At 38.2% G+C, this 25,027-nt stretch overlaps 1 non-coding gene and 1 pseudogene across 1 annotated transcript; both read right to left on the bottom strand.

Moving 5' to 3' along the window:
- Positions 1–13,969: 13,969 nt before the first annotated feature.
- On the bottom strand, positions 13,970–14,111 carry LOC122030746 (annotated as a pseudogene).
- Positions 14,112–15,662: 1,551 nt separating this feature from the next.
- TRNAC-GCA lies at positions 15,663–15,734 on the bottom strand. Its single transcript has one exon. It is a non-coding gene; the product is annotated as a tRNA-Cys (tRNA).
- Between the last annotated feature and the right edge of the window lie 9,293 nt (positions 15,735–25,027).

The following is a 25,027-nucleotide window of genomic DNA, read 5'->3' as shown; positions in this document are numbered from 1 at the left end:
AATTTACAATAAATCCTTGAAGAAGTTAAATATAAATGAACAAATTCTACTTTGAAATAATTACTACGAAGAGACTTTAGATTTTTTCCAAGCAATTTGTTAAAACAACATAAAGCACATGTACACTTCAAGTTTTAGGAACAGGAGATCAAGTCCTTATCCAACAAAATAACACCATATTAAGACTACTCACATCTCTCTATCATAGACTCACAATAATAGATAATAAAAAAAATGATTAATCAGGATGGATAACGTCAAGCCTGAAGTGACCAACTCGGCCCCACCCTGAGGTGATCGACTCGGGCCCACGGAAGTTTCCCACCAATTACTAGGGTAAATCGAGCAGCACTCGCAACGGACAATCCAGGAGCCCAACATCCTTTAGTTACGTGCTCCATTTGGAGAAAAAAAATCTACAAATTCGCCATAGCTGGGGAACAGGATATCAAGTCCTTATCCAACAAAATAACACCATATTAACACTACTCACATCTCTCCATCATAGACTCACAATAATAGATAACAAAAAAAAATGATTAGTCAGGCTGGGTAACGTCGAGCCTGAGGTGACCAACTCAGCCCACCCTGAGGTGATCGACTCGGGCCCGCGGAAGTTTCCCACCGACTACTAGTGTAAAATACTGAAAATAGGCAAATATTGATAAAGGAATTTTCTAGAATTTTTGGAAATTTTTCAGGAATTTTTCGGAGCTCGTACAGACGAGTTAATGGGGATGAAAATGGGGTCCGGAAAAGCCTGTTTAGGCTACCCATTTAAGTGAGGAAAAGTTGATTTTTATTTATATACTTTTCCTTTCTTATTTCTTTTCTCCCTCATTTTTTATTTATTCCCCGCGTGCCATTCCTCTTCTCCTCCGCCGAACTCACCCGTGCCCTAACCTCCTAGCGCCGGCGGTTACCTCTTCCTCTCCGATCGAACGCCGGCCAAGCTTCTTCTTCTTCCCCGGTTACCTCTTCCTCTCCCGCAACCCGCCTTAGAATGGGTTGGGTTGGAAATTTCCCAACCCGCCAAGTTGGCGGGTTGGCCCGCCCCGCCCCGCCAAATGGTTAGCCCGCCACGGGCCGACCCACCCCGCCACGGGTTGGCCCGTCTGACAGCTCTACCGAGCAGCGCCTCCATCCTTCTTCCCTAGCGCCGGCGATGCGCTAGCCAACGTCGGCCGAGCCACTCCTGAGCCCTAGCGCTGATCGTCGTCCCTCTCTGCCCTAGACTCTCCACCTCCGCACACTGCTGAGGGCCTCCCTTTCTTCTCTTCTCCTCTGGGTGTCGACGCCGACCCCCAACCGCCGTGCCCTAATTCTTGGTCGCGCCTTCTTCACCCGACAACGCCGCCGCCGCACGGGACAGCGCCGGCGACACTCGAGCCAACGCAGTCGAGGACCCGACTCTAGCCTCTGCCCTGACTCCAGCGACGCCGTCCCTGTGCCCTAATTCATCACTGTCGACCCCTCTCCTAGCCTCCAGCCACTGTGCTATAGTTTTTCTCTTTACTGTGGTTCTGTTTTGTTGTTCCAGTAGCCACAGCAGTTGTGGATTGAGGTAAGCTTCGTTTGTTGTTTAGGATTATTGCTTGATTGAGTGTCAATCTTGATTTCATCTGATCCGAACAATGAAGTATCCAGCAAGGAGGTTGGGTGGTGGAGGGTCTTGGTTTCGGCAGCTATTCCATCTGTAGGCATCTTGTTGTCAGTATCAACACTCCCTGCTGTGGATCAACAATTACAGTCGTTGATTAAGGTAAGCTATGTTTGGAGTTTAGGCTGTATTTCTATGAGTATTTGGAGGATATGCATTTATATTGGATTATGTGGAGATGTTGTAATCTGCAGTTACTTGGTTAGTTGTGGATTTAGATAAGTTATGGTGGATTCATGTTTAACTTAAGCTAATGTGATTATGGAAGGCTTAATCTATTGTAGTTGTGATGAATTAAGTACCGTTGATTTATGTTGGATTAGATTTAATCCTTGGATTTATTAGATATGATCATATTGCTAATCGTAAGTTAATTAGCGAAAGGAAATGATTGTGCTGATTGAGGATTATTGATTAAGGAGATTAATTCAAGTTAATCATTAATTAGGATTAAATAATGATGGATCGATTAGGGTTTTTCCTAATTAAGTTGGGTTGGATTTAGCTAGTTGTTGTTTATAAAATTAGCTAAATTGTATATCACATTATCTGCAGGACTTTGATTCGAGACGGTGTCTCGACGAGGGATCTATTTTGGATTGGACCTTTCTATTGGAGGCGGGTACTTTGACTTATGTCTTTTGATATGCATGATAAAGTGTCTAACATATAGCAAGAATTGTGTTTTCCTTTTTATTCGGTTGGTCACTACATGATCTGTTACATGTTGTTTATTTATTTATTATGCACTGCATGTTATTATTGACCTGACCATACATGCTTTCGGTAGTGACCCAACCATGTGATACATCATGTTCAGGACCTAGGGTTTATATGATACCCTATCTGTTTGTGTACCTTCCATCTGATACATTGACTTGTGGTACACCTTTTATTTATGTATGGATCTTGCTATGCTATTCATGAGATTGTCATGCTTAGTATCATGCATCATGTTTGCATGCTGTGTGATTGTCGGCTCCACTATGGTTGAGCCCATCGCCAGTTACATGTACTGCATACACCACCACCACCCATGGATTAGTGGTATATCAGGCAGGTGTGTGGCGGTTCTGCTGTTTGGCTCCGTTGGTCTGAGGACTCAGCGTGGTAGCCGTCCGCTCTGTTTGGCTCCGTTGGCATTTAGTGTAGCAGCGTGGTAGCCGGCAGATGGTAGACTCTGTTTGGCTCCGTTGGTCAGGAGACTCAGCGTGGTAGCCGGTAGAGATATCCTCCCCGTCATTGTGTACCGGGAGATGAGAGCATTGAGCTCCCCCATTTATGATTTGGGGACAGAGGACAGGAGTACTCCGACAGCATCCCGTCCACTCGGTCGCTCTGCAGGAGCAGTGATGTCAGAGTGCACGGTCACCATATGCATTTATTGCATTTATTGTTTGTGATTGCTGCATTTACTTGCTGCATTTATGTGGATGCATATGATTGACATGCATACAGGATTATGACTTCCTCGGTCTGACGACCCTGTTACCTTGTACTTTGATCCCAGTTAGTACAGTTATCTCCTGATTTTGTTTCAGTTGCATTTATCCTTCTCGTATTCAGGAGACTGTACGCATGATTAGTGTTGTCTGTTATTTGTTTTATTATGCATATCAGTTGTACCTGCTGAGTGTTGGACTCACCCCGCCTCCATTGTTGATATTTTCAGGTTGAAGCTGTCCGGAGCAGTTCCAGTCGCTGGCCCCCCATCTGCACGTAGAGCCAGTTCTCTACTAGTTCGTTATTTGTTTTTATTTGTTTTTTTTTCTATATCAGACTTTGTTTTAATATTGTCTTTGGATTTTTCCTATGGATATTGTATGCTTTGATACCTTTTGATGGATTTTTGATATGATATTGGATTTCATTCTACTACGTGCCTGCCTGGACGGCAGAAGAGGTGAGTTCGTTGGATTTGAGCTTTACGAGTGTAGTGGAATAGGGTGGATTTCGAGTCAGAGTCCTATTGTTATTGATTACTATTATTAACTGCGTGGTTGTGACAGCTAGAGGCTGAATATCTTTATAAACTGCGTGGTGTTTGTTTTAATTTGTGTTATTATTCCAGCCGCATGTGGCTGAGGTGTATAGTACTTGTAGAAAAGTTTCAAATTATCCGCCGTACAGGGGAGATGCTGCCGAAATTTCTTCGGACAGAGACTCCTCCGGGGCGTGACAACTAGGGTAAATCGAGCAGCGCTCGCAACGGACAGTCCAGGAGCCCAACATCCTTTAGTTGCGTGCTCCATTTGGAGAAAAAAATTCTACAAATTCGCCATAGCTGGGGCTCGAACCGTGGATGCCTGGGTGATAACCTGGATGCCCTATCGCTGCACCATAGCCCCGGGGGCACACAATAATAGATAACAAGCTATTACAATTAAAAGCTCAAATAAAAATACACCTAAGACCATAGATTTATACGAAAGTATCAACACTATAACAAAATATTTAAGTAAACTCACTGCAGGAGCTATAATATCTAGAAAGCAACCAGAAAAATATAATTTTTTAACATATAATCTGTCAAACATGAATCATAACTGAACCTTTTCCAGGTCTCCCACAAATAATAAGAGGACAAACTGAAACAAATACTACTTCCTGGTTAAATACTATCATAACACAAGGGAAGAATAGCATCTCAACAAATACATATCAATTAGAAGACTTAATAGATGTTGAAAGTAATATGGTTACTTTCTCAGATAGGCAATTAGCAACATTAAATCAAAGACAAATTTATAATCAAGGTTTACTAAACTTTTCAACATCACTTTATAGGCATCATAGGACACAATCACTACACTTACTGGATGGATGAAAAGAACACTTAGCCCTCATGACAGTACAATCTACAAGAGCACTCTCGCGAAGAAGACATAACTATATCCACCTAGGATTACTGGTAATATAGGATTTAGAGGACTAACAAGAAAAAGAATATGAGCCAAAGTGCTCCTAGTCCTCTACGATTCTTGTTTCTTAGAAACAGAACAGGCAATCATTGGACTTCTAGAAGTAGACATGAATAACAACTTTAGAATTACATACTTCTGTCCAAATTTTAATATAACTCCTAAAGATTTTATTAAACATATTAAAAATAAATATCCAAGCCAAAGGTTATAGAAATTTTCTAAAAGACAACATCCAGATTGATATAGTATTATAGTCTTTTTAGGAAAAGAAATGACACAAATTAATAATAGTTACAAACTCCAAATAAACTCTATCATTAAAGCCTTAACAGCAAAAGGTATATATCCTTTTTAGAAGCAAAGGATTTTTCTTCTGAAAAAGCTCTTGCAATCTAGGTCATCATGTCCATCAAAAGCTCTTGCCTTAAGGGCCTTAGTGAAAAGATCTATAGGTCATCATCTGATGCAATCTAGGCGGCAACAACTTCTCCTCGTTTATACGATTTTCTCGTATTGAGTGGTACTTGCACTCTATTGTGTTTACTTGTCTTATGGACTTATGATTTCTTCGAGTTTGCTACTGCACCAAATTATTTTGGGCAAACCAGAAATCATATCTAAGTCTATCTTGAAGTATCTGAGCCATACAACTTCTATGGCTACCTCAGAGGCTGTCATATACTTAGCTTCTATGGTGGAGTCCGAAAAAGCACCTATGTTTATCACTCTTCCGTAGTTATGACTTTTCCTCCTAAAGTAAACACAAAACCCCGAGGTTGACTTTCTATTGTCTCTTTCCGATTGGATGTTAAAATCCATGTAACCCACAGGGACCAAATTATCTTCCTTATAAGCTAGCATGTAATCTCTAGTGCCTCTAAGGTACTTCAATATATGTTTTACCGTAGACAAATGTCCTTGTCCAGAGTTACTTTGATATCTGCTAACCATGTCCACGGTAAAAGAGATATCTAGTCTCGTACACAGCATTGCATACATTAGACTTCCTACAGCCGAAGCATAAGGAATTGTCTTCATGTCCTTTATTTCCTTTGATGTCTTCTGAGACATCTCTTTAGATAAAGCTACTCCATGCCTAAAAGGTAAGAAACCTTTCTTGGAGTTATGCATGCTAAAACGAGCTAAGATTGTTTCGATATATGAAGTTTGGGATAAGTAAAATATATTCTTTTCTTGCGATCCCTTTGATCCCAAGAATATATGCATTCTCCCAAGTCCTTCATATCAAATTGTTTAGACAACTATACCCTTACTTATGACAACACTATGATATTATTTCCAACTACCAAAAATGTTATCTATGTACAGTATAAGAAATACCATCACGTTTCCATCACATTTTTACACTCTAACAGTGTGCTAGAGGGAGGAAGGGGGTGAATAACACTCATGATTTTTTCACTCGTTTCGAAAAACACAGAATAACGCAGCGGAATAAAGAAAGAAAACACGAGCAATGCTAACATAGTTTCTTTTATTTGGTTCGAAGCATTTGACGACTCCTACTCCAAGGTCTGTGATCGTTGATCGCTTTCATTGGACAATCACTATAAATTCAGAAATAAGTACAAATATTAAGTACAATTAAAAACTTTGTTACCAACAATAAAATAGTAAATAGAATTTTGTCGATTGTTGGAGCGGCGGCTGCATGTTGTCGAAGCGTTTCAGAGCAGCACACAAGAGCGTAAGTAGTTCTCAATTTTGTGTTCGAAGTGCTGGCCGAGACCCCTTTTTATAGCCACCTCAGACCTGATCCAAATCCACTGATCTCGGGATCAGGTTTGACCCAACTTTGATCTATCGACTGATCCTCTGGATCGGTTGATCGATCCTGCTCGAATTGGCCCAACTTTCTATCTAGGTTCTGCTGCTCAGATAGAAGTCTTCGTTCGATCGATCGATCTCGTCATTCAGTTGACCGATCCACTGATGATCTCTGATCTAATTGACCAGAGTCGATCAAATCGCTTCTTATCTTGGTTCGATCGACTGAACCCGATGTTCAGTCGACCGATCTACTATTCGTGGTGCAGCACCTCGAATAAAGTTCACATAATCCAATGTCATGTTTTCATTGCATACATTACTTCTCTAGGTGTAAGAGTTCACCGTGGTGAGTTAATTGAGTTGTCTAATTTTGATCTTGTCGGGATTAGACAGTTGTCTTTGGCTGAGATTAGGACTAGAGCCGAGGGACTTGTGTATAAACGAACCCATCCACGTTACGTTCCACCGGTAGCTGAGGAAGACATTGCCAAGGAGGAACCAATAGCGGTCGAGCAGCATCATCAGCCACCTTTTGATCCAGGATTTGCATTGACACCTCTCTTTGACTACGATCAGAGCAGCTCTTATGTTCCACCACCACCGACTAGTGACTTTTTTAGTCGTCTTTGAGACAACATTTTTAGTCGGTTTGACTCCTTGGAAACCAAGATGACATATCAGTACAACTCTCTCCAAGGACAAATTGCAAATTTTGTCAGAAGATGACAAATGTCCTTGGAAACCAAGATGACATATCAGTACACCTTTTGATCACTCATCTTCTTCCTTCTCCTCTTCCTTCTTCTCCTCGAATGTTGACCTTGTGTCAACATTGGATTGGTCCTTCTTTTCTTGGACCAATTAGTCCTTCTCCTTGGGCTCTTCCACTCCTTGGAGTTGTGTAGGGCTTTCATGATAGACAATGATCTTTTTCCAAAGATCACATACACTACACTCAAAAGGATATTAGAAGGTAATAAATTAAGCAATATGTTCATTACCTCCTTATCCGCCTCTGCTTGCCTATTTTTTTCCTCAGTCCAATGTCGAGGTCGGAGGTGTTTACCCTTCTTGTCCGTTGGAGCTTCAAATGGGTCCTCCAAAATAACTCATTGGTTCCAATCCATTTGGAACCATGTCTCCAACCGAGTTCTCCAAAAATTGAAGTCCTCTTGGTCATACGGAGGTGGAATTCGGATGTCCCATCTGAGTGGTCCTTCCAAATCCATCTTCTTCTTCCTCTAGCTTTTTGCTCTCTTGGCGGTTAGTCCGTAGAAGAGCGGCCTCGCTTTGATACCAATTGTAGGGATCTTTGTGCCTGCTATAGAGGGGTGAATAGCGGTTCTTTGCGCGCTTGCATCGTTTGCTTCGTCTTGATGGTTTGCAGCGGAATACAACTCGAAGATAAACTATACAATGCTAACAAGTAGGATTTACTTGGTATCCACCTCAAAAAGAGGTGACTAATCCAAGGATCCACACCGAATCACTCCTCCACTATGAAATATTCCTTCTCAGTCACAGCCGGAGGCGGAGAAACCTCATACAAACCCAAACACACAAATACAACTCACACAAGAAGAGAAATACAAACATACAAGTGAAAACACTCTTCTTGCTTACTTGCTGTGTGTTGTTGTTGCCTCTTGAATTTTCGAGATACACTCCAAGAACCCTCGAGAACTGGCAAGAAACTCGGAGGAAATCGTTAGTGAAGATCGCAGAAAACCGCAGGAAGAAATCACAAAGATCTGCGGAGAAAACGCTCCGCCAAGGCTTTAAACAGTGCTCCCAATCGATCCAATTCATCCCCAATCGATTGCCACGTTAACACTGCTCCATCGCAGCCGTCCATCACCTGCATCTTGCCCAACGGTCAAATCTCAATCGATCGACCGATCGATTAGGAACATCTGAATCGATCGATGGATCGATTCAGAAGCTTTCTGTGTTCTCGCAATCGCGCGAGAACTCCCCTACCCAATCGATCGGTTGATCGATCGACAACTCCCAATCGATCGCTCGATCGATTGGGAAGGCTTCTGTGCTCACGAATTATGGTCTCAACCGATCGACCAATTGATTGGGTCATTCCTTCCTTCGCACCACACTCCAATCAATTCACTGATCGATTGGACCCTGGTTCAATCGATCTCTCGATCGATTGACCAACTTGAACTTGACTCAAACTCAAATCCAAAATCTCCAACCCAACTCCTGGTCAACTGTGACCTGTTGGGTCTCCATGCCTAGCATTTGGCTACACCCGACCAATCTCGAACTATCCTTCTAGCCTCCTCCATCAGCCTTGCGTCCCTCGGATATCTCCCCATCCTTCACGCCTTGCCTTCAAGAGCTTCCTTTGGCCTCATCCTAGTTGTCGAGTTCTCCTTGCTAAGTCACACTAGGACTTACCTTGCCAAGACCACATGCTTGGACTTACAACCTTTGTCAAGATCACACTTGGACTTTCCAATTGCTTGACTCCTTACCAGGACTTTCTCCTTTGCCAAGATCACATGCACTTGAACTTTCTAATTACAGAGCTCCTCACCAGGACTTTCTCCTTTGCCATGATCACACTTGGACTTTCCAATTGCCTAGCTCCTCATAGGACTTTCCCTGCCTAGCTCCTCACTAGGACTTTACCACTACCTAACTTCCAGTTAAGACTTACCCAGTCAAGTCTCCTGTCATCCCTGACCTACTTGACTTGTCTTCTTATCAACCTGGTCAACCCTTTGACCATCTCCATAACTGGATGATTGCTCCAGCAATCTCCTTATATTGTCAATCTCCTTATATTGTCAAACATCAAAACTCAAATCATGACTTAAGCTTGACTCAACTCAAACTTAGGTAAACTGGTCAACCTTGACCTAGGGGAATTGCCCCAACACATAGGACTTAGCCAAATATTTCAGATGTTTATGCCAATGCATCGCTAAAAATATGGGCTTTAAACAAAACACATTGATCAATTGAGTAATCTAGCTAGTAACAAACTAGTTAGAACTAAACACTCAAATTGACCAACCTAATTCAACAGCTACTATATTATGGTAGTCAGCTAAGCATGAATGCTGGACATTTCATCATAAGGATATGTTTCTAGTTTTCAAACCCTGCTTGAACTTTTAGAGACTTATCAATTTTAAGGGAGCTTCAAACTTAATTTTTCAAAATTTGTTGCTACCTTTCCAAAAAAAATTATTTTTTTTAAATAAATAAATAAATTTACCTTTTCAAACTTATCCTTTAAATTTTCCCACTTTTAAAAATACTTTCAAAATTGTTCTTAAATTTTTAAATTTCTATTTTTGACCAATATTTTTAAAATTATCTTTAAATTTTAAAGTTTTCTTTAAAAACTTTTTCAAATTTTTCTTAAAAGTTGTTCTGTTACTTAAAACTTTATCATTTTCAAAATTTTCTTTATCAAATTTACAATTACTTTAAATTTTTTTTGGGATTTTTACATATTTTTCAAAGTTTCCTTTTAATGTTTTCAATTTTATCTTTGTTAACGTTCCTTATTAAATTTTCCTCTTTAATTTTAAAAAACATTATTTTCAAAATTATACTTTTTCAAATGTATACTTATATTTTTAAAATTAAAATTTTCATTTAAAAACATTTATGTCTTTTGAAAACTTTGAACTTATTCTTGATTTACAAACTTCTTTTTTGATATACTTATTCAAAATCATTTGTTTGATAAATATTACTTTTCTTAAGAAAAATTCAAAAAAAAAATCTATGTTTCTAAACTACCCTATTTTTGTTTCACATTTGTTTCCATATTTTTGATATATGTCAAAGGGATAGAAATAACAAATTAAGAGGGAGAGATAGTGATTTTAGGGGGAGTTATTTAACCTAGGGGGAGAATTAAAAGAAAAACAAATGTATGTTTACTTATTTGTTTGAATATATTAATTTAACTATAAACCTTGATTGTCAAACATAAAAAAGGGGGAGATTGTTAGTGCAGAGTACACCAGAATCGAACCTGAATTTTTATGTTGTCAAACGTTCAAGTTAAGTCTTGTTGTGATCTAACATGTAGACTGAGTGTGCAGGTTGTTTACTCAACCTGGAGAAAGTCTTAGCAGATCGTAGAAGCTAGGCAAAAAGTCCAAGTGGGTCGAGAGGACCCGACACTTGGCAGGGAGGCTCGATAGGTCTAGAGGACCGTAGATCGAGGGAAAGTCATGGGTAGTCGATCCGATGCTAAGTGGCAAAGTTCAAACAGGTATGGAGGATCAATGTTTGGTAGGAAAGTTGATGTAAGCAACTGGAGGGAGCGACAGTGAAGTCGTGTTCCGGTAAGAGACAACCCTAGGTCATTGATCCAATTGAAGAAACTGGGAAGATTTCCAAGTTGAGATCAAGACAGTGTTACTGTATATTACTACTCATGTATCACATTATATCACTGTGCTAACCTTTGTTTTGCAGGAGTTTATTCTATCTAACTCTATTTTATAGAAACCGACTTGATCGGTCGACTGAACCAGGATAACTCAGACTTTAGATCAGATCAGATTAGATCAAATGAAGGCAGAATCTGATCAAGCATGATTGGTCGACCAAACCAGAGGAGCGGTCGATCAAACCCTAATGATGTGGCACCTATCAGATTGATCAGAACACATGGAAAATTGACTGATCAATCGACCAAACAAGGGGATCGATTGACTGAATCAGGGAATCGATCGACCGAACCAAGGGATTGATCGACCGAATGATCATCGCATTAAAGGCACATTGATCAAGAATCTCGACGAACGGGGAAAGCTCATGTAATACCCCGGTTCTAAAGATTCTGGTTAATTATGGCTAAAAGGTTAGATGGTACTATCCATATCACCAAGGTGCACCTTCCTTTTCGGAAGCCCAAACTTAAGAACTCCAAAGTTAAGCGTGCTTGGCTTGGAGAAATCTGAGGATGGGTGACCTCCTGGGAAGTTTTCCAGGGTGCGTGCGAGTGAGGACAAAGCACGCTGAAAGGACCTCTGGTGGTCTGTGGAGCTAGTCATCAAACCGATAAGTAATTCTGGTGTCGTTCCTGGTTCGGTCCGGGTGGGGCCGCCCGGGTCGGGTCATTACAGATGGTATCAGAGCGACCTTGCGACCGTGAGTGCGCTTGTGGTAGGAGCACCCAGGGCACCACCTAGCGAGGGAGATTCTGGGATTTGTTTGTGGTGTGATTTGTGGTTACACAACGAGGACGTTGTGTCTTTAAGTGGGGGTGATTGTAATACCCCGGTTCTAAAGATTCTGGTTAATTATGGCTAAAAGGTTAGATGGTACTATCCATATCACCAAGGTGCACCTTCCTTTTCGGAAGCCCAAACTTAAGAACTCCAAAGTTAAGCGTGCTTGGCTTGGAGAAATCTGAGGATGGGTGACCTCCTGGGAAGTTTTCCAGGGTGCGTGCGACTGAGGACAAAGCACGCTGAAAGGACCTCTGGTGGTCTGTGGAGCTAGTCATCAAACCGATAAGTAATTCTGGTGTCGTTCCTGGTTCGGTCCGGGTGGGGCCGCCCGGGTCGAACCAAGGGATTGATCGACCGAATGATCATCGCATTAAAGGCACATTGATCAAGAATCTCGACGAACGGGGAAAGCTCACCATTTGGTCGATCGAACCATTAAATGTAATTAATGTCTAAAGATCGAATAAGCATCATATCTCAGGGAAGAATAAAGGGAGTGGGTTCGGTAGACCGAGTCCATGGAACGGTCGATCGAACGTTGACCGTTCTTATAAAAGTGAAGCTCGAGGTCCGAGGCTTAACAACGAATCTATTTGAAGTTGATCTCTGTGTAAGCTGTTGTTTGTACTACAACTACTCATCTTCATAAACAAGCTACTGCTCCAAGAAGTGTCGACAAGCTGCATCTCTAATCTTCTGTTGGTATATTTTTATTAGCTTACATTGTACTTATTTACTTGTAAGATAGTAGGTCATTACTATCTTACTCATCTATTTGTGCGCACTGCTTCTTTCCGAGAATTTTGAAAAGAAGAGTTATAGTGAATTGTCCAATGGTGTGATCAATGATCGCGGGTCTTGGAGTAGGAGTCAACGTAGGCTCCAAACTAAGTAACCACTCTACTCTTTTGTATTATTTTCTACTGTCGCTTTGTTATTTGTTTTACGAGTCATTATGTAAAGAAAAGAATTTTAAAAGAGTGATATCCCCCCTATCGCACTCTTTCGATCCTACACATTCAAGTTGAAACTTATCGTAATATTGACGCATGACGCATAGAAACTCTAGAGAACCCTAAATAAGTAATGGATGATACCGTTGAAGTCATTGCAACACTAGAAACTCACAAAACTTGAAATGAGTGTAATCAGACATGCCTAGGTCTATCAGTAGATTTTAGTCAAAATTCACTAATGGACCTAGGGTATTTAGATTTCCATGAACTCACAATCACTAGAAAAGGTTGAGCGAGGAGAAAAGATAGGTACGGTGTCAAACCAAAGTTTTGATCAAGAAACAAAGTGGGCTTGATATGATCTCATATCAGGCCCAATGTGGACCTGATTTATACCATATCAGCCGAACATGGGCTTGGTATCCTATATGTCATGATCAAGGTCTAGCTAAAATTTAGCATTAGTGGAGCAGCTCGCAAACTGAATAATTAATGGAGGACACCATATTGCTAATGTTCTTCCACAAATTTTCCCCACACATCAATGGACAACATAAACACTATTTTGTAATCATTTTTTGCTACAAAAGTGTACATTATTTTTTTATAGTACAAACTAATTTTACAGTGGTAAATTGATATGTACATCATTAAATTTGTATCTGTTTTCTTCTACCAAATTCAGTCTTGCTTGAAATTTGTCTTTCAACGTCGATGTTCTTCGATACCTTTTCAAGTCACCTTTTGAATCCTTTGAAGTCGCCTCTTGAACGCCTTACGACAATACTCCCGCTTTCTACTTACTCTTTTGCAATCCTATCAAACTACAGGAAGAGGTATGATAAGCAAGAAGAGGTGTATGATGGGGTCAGGTTTATAAGAGTAGGAAAATATATAGACGAAGAGAGAGGGTGAGACACATGATAAGGTGACGCGTATCCGAACCGTATAAAACACTTTTGAATAAGAATTTCTCAGAATGTAGTTCAGATGTTTTGGGAAATAGCATATGGAAAGGAGAGATCGGTGGGAGAGATAGAAGTGGAATATCACATATTTGATTGCACTCTTTGGTAAATACTAAACTATAGTACATCTTTTGATAAATATCAAATCTATGTGCACCCTTAAATAAATTACTATAAACTTTTTAATCTGTTCCACTTAACTAATGATATATCATATATATTTTGTATTATTTAATTTATTAATTTGATTGAAATTGTGTTGTTTTATTGTAACTTAATTGACTTTAAAAAATTATAAAAGACTAGTGATTGTGTGTGTAATATATACACGTAAATTTTATAAAATAAATATTTGTCGCCCTTATGTCTGTAAGGGACTATCAGATATTAAACTGACAACAACAAATACAACATTTAATTTTAGTTAAAATATCGTCCATAAATTATGTAAGAATGTGTCATACATATGTAATAGTATAATACAGGGTGGTGCTTGAGAATCTCAACAGCAAGCTATTGTAACGGACTCCCTCTTATAAAAATTAATTTAATATCATAATTGATCTTAGCTAAAAAGCTAAGAAAAATATGCTTTCTAACGTTATTAACCCAAGGTATTTATAAATGCTTCTTTATTCATAGTGTTGTCAATCTTAAGATGTAGAATTAAAAAGAACAAAAAAAATGATTGATAAGAAAAATTCTTAATAATACGCCGTAACTGAATTTTGAACTATAGATCTATGATTGATTAATGAAAAAAAAAATCTAATAGTATGTAGTAGTTGAGTCTCAAATTTTAAATCTTTGATTGATTAATAAGAAAATTTTTAATAATATACTACAGTTGAACTTTAAACTTTAGATCACTGATTAATGTGTCTGTGGAAATTATTAATAAATCTTGAAATTATTTTCGATATAAAATAAAAAAAGAATATTAATATAATTTAATTTTAGACTTCACCAAATTAATTGAGAGTTAGTTAATAATGGGTATAGATTCTTAATAAAATAGTAAAATTAATGGAGATTATAATTCCTAATACTCTATTTTATAAAAATATATATAGAAAAATTATACAAATTTAGTTTATTTTTACAAATATACCCATCATTCATTTATCGAAATATTTATGTGTTCATATGTTTTGAATTGGATTTAAAGTATTTGAATTAATTCATTATTACAAAAAAAAATTCAATAATTTATATGTTATAATATATTTTTTAATATTTCATTAGACATAATAATCAATAAAAAATTACTCTTAAATGGTTGTGTGAAAAAAAAAATAATAATAATTATAATATTGTTCGAGGAGGTTTATTTTTTTTTTAAAAAAAAATCATCTTAGATCTAAAAATATCAATTCTTTGATTAAACAAATTAGTCTAATAGACTTAGGGTGAGTGGTTTTTAGAGGGGTTTGTTAAATAAGAAAATCTAAGAATTTTTTTTTTATATATTATGGATGGATGTAAGGTTTAAGATATATAATTTAAGAGCAATAATAAAATTTTAAATATGTATTTTCATGTTAAAATTAATAATATAGGTAGGGCCATTAATCAATAATGAAAAAAATTTATGATGTAGGTCTTAAAAAAAATTATAGAGAGATTTTTTTTATTGCGCAGAGAGTGAGGTTTTTATTCATTTGATGTGATATTAAGATGATATTTTGGAGACTAAAAAATTCTCAAATAGATGGTAGTAAAAAAAAATTAATTATGTTCATCCCAGCACTTCTCAAAGTTTGTTCGTAGATTATGTGAAGAGAGATAATTCATAAGATAAATTTATAATCAATTGTCACGTGGCTAAAGATAGGAGAATTTTTTTTTCAAAAACATATGTCCATCAAAAATTTATTCCTATTCTATTATAATAAGTCAGTTATGCTCTAACTAACTAACTAATCATCTAATCATTGAGCCTTAATTAATTAGCTCACGTAGATCATATTAAATGTACGATTGCACCATTCAAATAAATAAAACTAATTAAATAAGTTAATTTTAAAAAAACTAGAGTAATTAAATGGATTATAAAGTAAACCCTTCTGATAATTAAACCGTTATATACTATATTACTATCCTAATATCTTAAACCGTTAAAAAAAGCAAGCATTTTATAAAGGGCCCAACCGGGTTCGAACCGGTGACCTATTGATCTGCAGTCAATTGCTCTACCACTGAGCTATGGACCCTTATTGGTGAATTGTACTATCTTACATTTATAAACATTTTATTTTCAAGTTGCGATTTTTTTTAATATAATTTTTTAATAAGTTTTAGTTGAAATTAAGTCTCTTTTACCAACAACAAACATTATAAGGTGAATTTAATGCACAACATAAAAGAGTAGTGTTTACCAATTAAGAATCTATAAGCATATTTGTTTGAAACAGTAATTTGATAGTCACATAACAATTAGAACCCTCAAGAAGTCATTTTGTCGTAATATTAACATAACATCCAACCTTTTGGATGACTGAGTACGCTGTATTTTATACTGGAAAAATGTTTCAAAGACGTCCTTGAATTTCTCTATTTTTCTATGGCTATCATACTTTTTAATTACCTCACCATAAAGATCAAAAAAATAAAATTATCCCCTCCTTCTCTCTTGACCTCGTTAACCACCCGTTATACTTGACAAAGGTGTTGAAGTCTCCACGGACATAGCCAAGTAGTTTCATTGTACAAGGAACAATTATTGCAGGATTCATTTTTCTAAGAATTAATTTATCTTCCTTCACTGTAGAACCGACAATGAGGAGTATTATGGAGATAAGATCCTCTGTTCTATATTTTATATGTATTCATGTTTCATTTATTATTTATTATTAGACAGACTACATCACATTATCATCCTTAAAATGATAGATCCATTATTTTAATGATTCCTCTAATGTCGGCCTTATGGATATGAAAGAAAGTTCATATAGATATATAGGTCATAGACGCATGACGGGATAAATCTCAAATTGTCAGTTCCTAAGAATTGACCCCTGGCCATTACGTCAGAGATACCATGCGCCCACCGTCTACGCTATGCCCTGGAAATCACATCATCATCCTTAAGATTTGATATGATCTAATGTAATCCATTTCATCAGTAAATAAAACATAGGGACACGAAAAAAAGTAGGATAGAGAATTTCATTCAGGATCGATTTTGAGACATGTCATCGAGGACGACAATTTAGGACTCTTGATTTTTATATATTCCAAATTCGAAATATATATATATATATATTTGGAGTTTTTTAATAAATTTATATATATATATATATATATATATATATATATATATATATATATTAATCTTTATTAAAATAATCTAATAAAATATATTTTTTTGTTTTTTATTAAAATAATTTAATAATATTATATATATATATATATATATTTATATATTTATATATTATTAAAATTTAAGAAAATACTTCTAAAACATGAAAAAAAAAATGTGCAGTCCGACAGCATTTTCCTTTCCAAGGCAGCATAGTGAACCGTTCTTAACTTATATCTTTTGGCTTTGAACCTTTGAAAAAAAGTAAATCCGCTATCTTAGCGGCCCCCTAGTATCGGTCCCATGAATATGGAGGGAGGTTCATGCAGGTACACAGGTCATAGGCGCATGGCGGGGTAAACCTTAAGTCGTCAGTTCCTGAGAATCGACCCCTGACCATTACGCCAGAGATACCATGCGCCCTCCGTCTGCGCTACACCCTGGGGGCGGCTTTGAACCTTTGAAGCAACTATAAGATGTTGTGAAAAAAAAAATGAGGGGAAGCTCCGCCTAGTACTTTGGCTTTGAACCTTTGAAGCATTGATAAGGTGCTGCGAAAAAAAAATAGGGGGAAGCTCCGTCTGGTACTGCCTCTCAAGTCTCAATTCCTTTATGCTTTTCTTTATCCTTTTTCACTGTTGTTTTGCGAGAGATTTTTCTTTTTGTCTTCACAATAGATCGTGGTCTCGTGTTCTGTCCTCATAACTATAGGTCCGCACTCTGTAGGCTGTAGCTTGTAGGAGATCTTGTTGATCAAGCAAGCTATCGATTTTGGAGGAGAACTACTGGACACCATTCTATCTAGGAAAAAATAATTTGGATTTGTGCTTGAAGAGTAAAAACTGCCAACTTCTGAATCTGATCACTGTCAATAAGATTTAGAGACTATTTTTGAGAATTTTCAGCCACAGTAGAGGTGATTTACTGATTTTCTTTCTCCCTTTCATAACTTTGGTTTATGGATGGTCAAGTCAGTGACTCATGTTTGAGTTCCTCTAGGGGAAAAGTATTTGGATTTGTACTCGAAGAGTAAAAACTACTGCAAATTCCATCTCTCAGTGATCCTTGCCTTAGATCTGTGGTTTGGTTGGAAATTATTGCAAAGGTCGCATCTATCGATTGCTTCAAGCATAAACTAGGTTTTATTGCCCTTTTACTATTATTTTCACTACTTGTCTTTATTTTGTTGCTATTTGCCAGCTTTGTTGCTAGTTTTGTGTTTTTTATTTTTACACTTGAAATTTATATTACAAGCATTTTTTTTAAAGAAATATCAATCTGGAGTCAGAAAAGAAATAAAAGAAAAAGAGTGGAACAAATTATTGAAACTCATAAAGGTGCTCTTCATAAATTTTTTAAAGCTAGCTCTTCAATTAAAGATTGAGTTGGTGAATTACAAGAAGAAAATCAAGAATTAAATGGTTATGCAATAGATGGGCAACAATTGAGAAATAAGAAGAACTAAATGATTATATAATAAATGAGCAACAACTGAGTAATCAAGAAAAACTTAATGATCATGCAATCAATGAGTAGAAAGAATTGATAGAAAATGATGATAACAATCATGCAACGAATGAGCAAAAATAATTGAAAGAAAATGATTTGAATGTAGAAGTTGGTAATATAATTGAAAATGAAAATGAGTTTGAGAAAACTGGTCATGTTTTGGATATATATGATCCAAGATCTTGGGATAACATTGATAATAAAACAAGAGATCTTTTGCTAGAGACAAATCCTATAAGAGAAAATGTTAGTTAGAGCCCTAGAGCCAATCATATGATGATAGTTGTATGGACTCGATGTATCATATTCCTATATATTTATAAAGATATTTCTTTATGATTATTATACTTACTTGTATTAGTGCCAAATAACTAAGTATAATAGTGTCCTTGAGTAGAAGGTTATTATCTATATCAATCAATTGATTGAATCGATAGTGAGATGATATAGAGAACACTACTCTTAATCATTCCTAGTCAAGTATTAACATTCAGGGACAATGTTAATATGACGAGACTAGCATGTAGGTCAACTCGATGACTTGATTTCACAAGGTATGGATATGGAGATATTAAGTAGTTGACACATGGGTATGCATTGGATAATGTATACTGAATGACCCGCCATGAGAAAGTATCATGAATCGTTATATGAGTGACATATACTTTCTCATGTGGCTATTAGTATGACTGTAACGACCCGGCCCCTCGACCCCATTGGACGCCCCAAGGCGGCCCCTCGGCCGTGCCGTTGCCACTCACTTGGCTACCAGGATTCATAAACTCTAGTACTTGTCCTGGAGGTCTAGAGTTCGAATACTGGGGAAGACAAAAATCTACTGGCCAGGGGTGGGAAGATCTAGTGAGTAACGGCACGGCCAAGGGGCCGCCTTGGGGCGTCCAATGGGGCGAGGGGCCGGGTCGTTACAATAAAAATGTGTCTTTTATTGTAACGACCTGGCCCCTCGGTCGTGTCGTTACTCACTAGATCTTCCCATCCCTGGCCAGTGGATCTTTGCCTACCAGGATTCATAAACTCAAGTACTTATCCTGGAGGTCTAGAGTTTGAATCCTGGGGAAGGCAAAAATCCACTGGCTAGGGGTGGGAAGATCTAGTAAGTAACGGCACGGCCGAGGGGCCGCCTTGGGGCGTCCAATGGGGCCGAGGGGCTAGGTCGTTACAATGACTATTAGTCCTTAGATCTGAAGTCACCATGGTTCCCTACATAAGGAGTTGCATACTTGGCTTCGTCAAACGTCACCCGTAACTAAGTGGACTATAAAGGCGATTATTGGGTATGTAACAATTTATGCGGAGGGATGTGAGTGATGTAGATGAGATCTATCCCTCCTATATGACGGGAGTGAAATTATTATTCTTGATAGAGTAAGACCACTAAGTGCATGACCATGCCTAAATGAGTCAATATGAGATATTGAGCTCATTTGTTTAGAGTGAGTCTACTTGGAGTTCAAGATATAGATTGATTAGAGGATGACATGGTCTATGCCTCAATTTAATCAATCTAGATGTCCATGACAGAAGGACATTATCATATATTGTGAAGGGTCACAATTAGTAGTCACAAGGTGATGTTGGATCTCAACATTCTTGTAACTTGGGTAGTAATGATGTGTTGCTAGATACCGCTCATTACTTATGCTTCTAAATGGGTTTAGGAGCATTGCCAACGTTACAAGAACCTATAGGGTTACACACAAAGGACAATTAGATGGAGAATGAGTTCATATGATGAACCAAGAGGATTAGGTTCATATGATGAACCAAATTGGATTAAAAGTAATCCAAATTAAACTAATTGAGTTGGACTCAATTTGATTCATGTGTTCAATGAGTCTAATTTAGATTATGACTCATTGAATCAATTTAATTTAATGAATAGAGATTCATTAAATCAAATTGACTTGAATCTATGATTGGATTTGATCAACCATGGGAGATAAATGAGTTAAGTTTGACTTGGCTTGAGAGGGAAGGTGAAGGGTCAAGTTTGACTTGACCAAAACCACTTGGCATGGGTCGGCCAATCATGGTGTTCCACATCATCATGGTGTGCCACCTAATGAGGGAGATCAAGATCCTTGACTCTTGATATTCCATGGAGGTTTATAACCTTCCAATAAGTGGCCGACCACTTTTAATTGAGGAATAAAGAGCATTGTGTGCTCATTCATTCTTGCTTCCTCCTCCTCTCTTTTCTTCTCTCCCTCTCATTCTTCTTGGCCGAAACATCCAAGAGTGCTAGCACACTCTAGATGTTTTTCCTTCCATCTCGTTGTTCATGTGGATACATATAGAGGAGTGTTCACTTGACACTCTCGAGATCCGGCAACCTTGGACGAGCGGGATAAGCGAAGGGCTTCGCATCAAAGGTATAAAATCTCTACCATGTAGATCTAGAGTAGATCTAGAATAGAAACAAGTACATGAATTTATTTTAATCTTCGCATGGATCCGGTGGTAAGACTTCGGGATTTCCGCAACGCAAAAAGCGGTTTTTACGGCCTGAAAGTCCCAACAGTGGTATCAGAGCTACGTGCGAAGCGTGTACTTGTTTTATTTTAATTTTTATGAAAAATTTTAGATCTGTAAGTTTCTGTGATTTTATTATTTTTATGGATTTTATGGGTATTTTTCTCGTAAAGGCAAAGCAACAAGTGTTTGGACACTTGTAGGCTCCGACTACCGAGAAACACCTTCCGAAACGGCAAGGTCTCGTCCAAAATATTTTGGGACAGCGGCTTAAGGCGATGAAAGATCATTGTGGGACACTCGTGAGACTCATTTCACAAGAAGGGGTGCTGCCCCTAACCCTGCAAGGGGCATTGTCCCGCGATCGTGCCCGAAAATCGCTAAACGGGACCGCCGGGAAGTTGTAACTCATAAAATTGTAAAAATAGTAATAAAATTATAGAAATTTATGAAAATTACATAATTTAGAATTATGTATAATTTTATGATGGTCATGGCCCAAAGAACCCAATTTGATTGGAAATATGTGTTGTAATTCATAATATGGCTTGCGTGCCATTTTTGTGTGATTGTGTGTGTTGTATTTGATACGCGACCTCCGCGTCGTGCCTTTCTAATTTAATTCTTGTTGTAAATAGATTTTATACTCGAATGTAACTCGAGTTTCAAATTTGTAATGTACAAAAATGAAGCGGTGGAAGGTCCACTCGAGACGGAGTTACGAGGAGGGTGCGAGCAACACATGGCGGTCAAAGGGAGGAGCTTGAAGAAGCTGTTGACCCTAGGTTGACCGTTCGATCTTCTCATTGGCTTGAGAAGATCGTAGTAGGGCCATGACCTAATCAAAAATTTAATTAATTGCTTGTGTGTATGTGATGCATGCTAGAGTAGAGTAATTAATTAGTGCCTTAACGATTAGATTAGATATTAATCGCGTATATGATACATCTTAACGATTAGATTAGATCTTAATCGCATATATGATACACATTAACGATTAGATTAGATCTTAATAACGTCAACTCGAAATGCCTATCACGTTTTGATACCCATCACTACCTCGATCACATGCTGTTATTGAATCTGCCAAAGCAGAGCAACGTATATTATCTTGGTAGGGTGCGGAGGGACAATCTTGGTCCCGCCTATCAAAGCTTGGGTGAGTACAGACTCAATTAGATTGAGTAAAACTAGTTAACTCAATTGGATCGGGTTTAACTATAGACATTTTTCCAATGGTTAGAAGATAGGTCAAAATCACATTTATATTAACTCTTGGGTGATTTAGCCAAAGCTAACTCAAGTTTTAATATACATGCGGATCTTGATCCTATAAACAAGAGTTACATAGAGATGTAATCGGTAATTAGTTACCTACCGATCATACTAAGTCTTGGGCAATTTAGCCAAAGCTACTCAAGGCATAGTATGATGTGGATCTTGTCCCGCAAGAATTATAGCTAGTTAGTTAGAATCTAGTGAGTGTGGTTTGACCACATCCATGACTCAATTCTACAAAAGCTCTATACTTCAGTGGGAGCATCATTTAATTAAAGGCCTAATTAAATTATTAGTGGAATATGATATTTATTTTTTGCATTTTCTGTTGTAGATTGTCATGTCGACAAACACGAACACCTTCTCTCTGTGTTCTGTCCTTGATAAGGACAAGCTCAATGGAGCTAATTTCCTGGACTGGTACAGGAATCTGAGAATAGTTCTCACTCAAGAAAGAAAACTGTACGTCCTGGAGCAACCCATTTCCGAGGCACCTCCTGCCACTGTCACGCGAGCTGACAGAGATGCTTATAAGAAGCATCAAGATGATGCATTAGATGTGTTATGTCTCATGCTCGCAACCATGAACTCTGAGCTTTAGAAGCAACACGAGTTGATAGGTGCTTATGATATGGTTGAATATCTTCGTCAACTATATCAAGGACAAGCAAGACATGAGAGATTCGAGATATCTAAGGCACTATTTCAGTGCAAGATGCAAGACGGTACACCCGTAGGCCCGTATGTACTCAAGATGATTGGGTACATAGAGAACCTACAGAGGTTGGGATTCCCACTTGACCAAGAGTTGGCCACTGACTTGATCTTGCAATCCTTGCCAGAAAGCTATAGTCAATTTGTCATGAATTACAACATGAATGAAATTGACAAGCCACTGCCTAAGCTTCTGAGTATGTTGAGAACTGCTGAGCTCAACCTTAAGAAAGTTAAACCCAACTCCATTTTGATGGTGCAAAGGCACAAAGGCAAGGGCAAGCCTAAAGGTAAGGGAAAGTCCCAAGCCAAGGGCAAAGGCAAGGCACTGAAACCCAAAGGAGGGATCGCCAAGGATGCTACATGCTTCCACTGCGGTCAGACGGGGCACTAGAAGAGGAACTGTAAAGTTTACTTGGAAGATCTTAAGAAGAAGAGAAGTGAGACTTCTACTTCAGGTATATATGTTATAGAAGTTAATCTCTCTATTTGTTCATCATGGGTATTAGATACCGGATGTGCTTCTCACATTTGTACTAATGTGCAGGCGTTGAGAAATAGCAGGTCATTGACGAAGGACGAGGTGGACCTACGAGTAGGCAATGGAGCACGAGTTGTTGTTGTTGCTATAGGGACTTACTATCTATGTCTGCCCTCTGGGCTTGTACTAGAATTAGATGAATGTTGTTATGTGCCTGCTCTTACTAAGAACATTATATCAGTTTCTTGTTTGGACAAGAAAGGTTTTTCGTTTATAATAAAGAACAAATGTTGTTCAGTTTATTTAAATGATATGTTCTATTGTAGTGCACCTCTGATGAACGGACTCTATATTCTAGACTTAGAGAACCCCATCTATAACATAAATACCAAAAGGTTCAAATCAAATGAAATGAACCAAACCTATCTCTGGCATTGTCGCTTAGGTCATATAAATGACAAATGCTTATCTCAGCTCCATAAAGATGGTTTGCTGGACTCATTTGATTTTGAATCATATGAGACATGCGAGTCATGCGTACTAGGCAAGATGACCAAGACTCCCTTTAGTGGACACAGCGAGAGAGTGACTGACTTGTTAGGACTTATGCATAGTGATGTATGTGGCCCTTTCAATGTCGCTGCCAGAGGTGGTTATAGGTACTTCATTACATTTACTGATGATTTTAGTAGGTATGGTTATGTGTATCTGATGACACATAAGTCAGAATCCTTTGAAAAGTTCAAAGAATTCAAGAATGAAGTACAAAACTAGCTTGGCAAGAGTATTAAGATACTTCGATCAGATCGAGGTGGTGAATACCTTAGCTATGAGTTTCGTGACTATCTAGCTGAGTGTGTGATTCTATCCCAACTCACTCCTCCTGGAACACCACAGTAGAATGGTGTATCCGAAAGGAGGAATCGTACCTTATTAGATATGGTACGGTCTATGATGAGTCATACAGATCTTCCTATATCTCTTTGGGGTTATGCTCTGGACACAGCAGTCTTCATACTCAACCATGTTCCATCCAAGGCTATGATAAAGACACCGTATAGGATATGGACTGGGAGAGATGCTCATGTGTCTTTTATGAGAATTTAGGGTTATGAGGCTTACGTTCGACGTCAAGTCTCAGACAAACTAGGACCCAAATATGATAAGTGCTATTTTATTGGATATCCCAAGGAAACGAAGGGATATTACTTCTACATTCCCAGTCAACACAAAGTAGTTGTGGCTAAGACTGGGGTATTTCTAGAAAGAGACTTTGTTTCTAGAAAAACTAGTGGGAGTATGTTCAATCTTAAAGAAGTTCAAGATATGGACCATAGCACTGAAGCCTTGATGGAAGTTGAACTGGAACCACAGAGTGTTGTGGATGATGAGACTGTTCCACAAGGAGTTGAGGAACAACAACCAGTTCAAGTAGACATACCTCTTCACAGGTCTGATAGGGTACGTCGTCAGCCTGAGAGATACTCGTTTCTCTTATCTGACCATGATGACGTTATGCTCATTGAGAATGAGCCTACCTCCTATCAGGAAGCTGTGATGAGACCAGATTCTGAGAAATGACTAGAGGTCATGAGATCCGAGATGAAATCCATGTACACCAACCAAGTATGGGCTTTGGTTGATCCACCCGAAGGGGTCAAACTCATTGGGTGTAAGTGGGTCTTTAAAAGAAAGACTGACATGGATGGACTTATATATAAGGGTCGTCT

The sequence above is a fragment of the Zingiber officinale genome, chromosome 10B, assembly GCF_018446385.1.
Source record: "Zingiber officinale cultivar Zhangliang chromosome 10B, Zo_v1.1, whole genome shotgun sequence".
In the NCBI taxonomy this organism is placed as follows: Eukaryota; Viridiplantae; Streptophyta; class Magnoliopsida; order Zingiberales; family Zingiberaceae; genus Zingiber; species Zingiber officinale.
Note: the sequence above shows the minus strand (reverse complement) of the source record. Positions and strands in the feature narration are given on the sequence as shown.